The following is a 2,649-nucleotide window of genomic DNA, read 5'->3' as shown; positions in this document are numbered from 1 at the left end:
CACACACATTGACTCAGTGATGGCGAAGTCCATCGAACAGAAACTAACTCATACATACACATTTTGGGTTCAGTATCTTGCTCAAGGATACTTCGACTTCCGATTAGCGGACGACCCGCTCTGCCTCTGAGCCACAGCCGCCGTGGTGGTAACCCCTGCCTGAGCCTCATTGTTAAGGTGGCTTGTAGGGTGATAGGTGCCCCCAGACCCCTGATCGCTGTCAGCAGGTTCTCTGCAAGGCCAGGTCTATACTGTACTGTACAGATCTCCACACACATTTGTAAATCTGCCACGGCAGAAGTGTAGCAACAGTCACATGTAAAAAGACAGCCAATTGAGAGTCTTGCCTGAGTTGTAACCGATGAACTGTCTGTATTTCCAGCTCTTGGAACAAATACTTAGACTTCTCAGCCATTAATATGTATGTGTGCACTTACATATTTGTCCATGCATTTTCAAATCTATATACACATTTACAGATTTGTCTACATATTTATAAATCTCAATACATTTGCCAATCTCAATACAGATTTATACACACAAATCTGATTACGCACACATGGTTTCTGAACAAACATTTGCAGATTTCTGTACACAATCACAAATCTCAGTACATATTTACAGATTATTTTACACATTTACAAATCTGATTACGCACACACAGATTGAGTTACATAACTCTCCACCCACATTGATAAATAGTTTTGCTACAATAATAGCTCCATATAAAACTCCCTTTTTTATCAAACTAATTAAAACTGAACTGATTAGAAAAACACTTGAACATACATCAGTGGGATAAGCATGTCCCATCTGTTACCATGGAGGCAGCGGGCTCTATAACCTATACTGCAGTCAGCCACCAGGGGGTGATCCAGGTGTTGTGGCTTCACTTGTGGGGAGCTGTCATGTCGTCTATCTTTATAAATGTCAATGGTGCTGACCATGAACAGCAACTTTTGCTGAAGAAGACATGATGGGCCAAAGCAACGCTGATAAAGCTTAAGGGAACTCTAATTCTAGTATGCAGATACATTTCTAGTGTATTATTTTTTGTATCCAGCCCTTGGAAGAGTTGGTCCCTGGTCACCTTTGGGATCCAAAAGAACATATATAACTTGCTTTTTTCTGTTACTTTCACTGTATTTAATCTATTTTCAGTTGATCAGACCTGTTTGAAAATTTCGAATCTGTAACATGTGTCTTGGTCTGACTGTGGTTGACATGCTTGATATCCAGTCACATTTAAGTGTGTGTGTTTGTGTGTGTGTGACGTTGGACTGCTGTGAAATGGACTGTGACAGTGGCTTCAACCAGACTTACTGACTGCCCATGGCAAGCCACGAGCCCCAGTGGCCTTCTGTCAACACTCTCTCTCTTCCTCCCTATCTGTCTCTGTCATGTTGTCTCTCTCAGCAAGCACGCACACACTCAGACACACACACACACACAGTTTTACTTTATCTAATTAAGGCTGAGTGCCATTTCAGCTTCTACAGACTGCATTTTACCGCCCACATGTGCACTCACTCTGGCCGGCTTCTTCCCGTTGGTCACAAAGCGGAATGGATAGCTCTTGTGTTCAAGGTGACAGGAGGCAGCACCCATGGGAGCCTACATACACACTTCAACAGGAGGCTATGTTTGCTCCTAGAAGTCAATAAATCTTTTATTTTCTGGATTATGTTTTTATGTTATTTCATAATATTTTCACACCTGTCATTCATTTATTTCTGCTTTTGGTATGCTTTATTTCTTCTAGTTTTCAACTTTTTTCAGCACAAGCCAGTTTCCCCTGGGATGAAATAAAGATAAATTGATAAAATTAAAATCTCAGTAACTGAAGAAAAAAAATGTTAGTTAGGATTTCCACAACTTATGTTCAACATTATATTTATTTGGTGTGGAAATAGTTCTGATTGGTTCATGAGAATTTCATAAATGATTTCCGATCATGTGCCGAATCTTATCGGGGACTGATCCCCAAAGCCCCTGTGATTTTTTTTAGCCTTGTGTTGTTATTTTTCCGACACTTGTGTGGCACTGATCATGCCTTATTATGGCTGGCGGGCACATTTCCCCGGCTCCTCTCTCATGTGTTGATGATGGAGCGCAGTAATTGGCCACGCTGAGTGACAAGCAACGTCTCGGAGGAGATAATGAGGCAGCCATTTTGAGGGAAACGCTGACACTTTGAGCAGTTAACACAATTAACTGCTGCACCGGGTGGATCACTTGGTACATTTATTAGAAGACTGATTCCAAGATTACATGAATATTAATCACCAACTGATTACTGAAGGAAAATTAAGAACATGGAATAGGTTTTTCGGTGTATTGACTGTGGTCGTTTTTGTGGATTTGGTTGGTGTTTCAGAGCTGACTTCTGATGCATCAGAAAGATAAAGAGATATAGGAGAAAAACAAGGTGTCAGATTGTTATGACGTATGCTAACACAGTGCTGGGGCTTAATGGATTCAGGAACAAAGCATTCAGACATATGTCCTGTAATGATGTAAGGTAATGGGATGACTCTGGGTAACCATGTTCAGAGAACTTAATGCACCTGCACATCCACACTGTACAGTACATCCTCTGCTATTCCACTCTCCATTTGTCAGAGTTGTCTGTCCCCCCCCCCCCCCCCC

General features: G+C 41.6%; 1 protein-coding gene across 1 annotated transcript in view; it reads left to right on the top strand.

The window, feature by feature from the left end:
* ggt1a (gamma-glutamyltransferase 1a) overlaps positions 1-2,649 on the top strand; it is an 18,475-nt gene that overhangs the window by 6,752 nt on the left and 9,074 nt on the right.

This window comes from Morone saxatilis, unplaced genomic scaffold (assembly GCF_004916995.1).
Source record: "Morone saxatilis isolate NCDOM2014 unplaced genomic scaffold, NCSU_SB_2.0 Contig16, whole genome shotgun sequence".
NCBI classification, from domain to species: Eukaryota; Metazoa; Chordata; class Actinopteri; family Moronidae; genus Morone; species Morone saxatilis.
The sequence above is the reverse complement of the archived record's forward strand: the minus strand, read 5'-3'. Positions and strand labels throughout refer to the sequence as shown.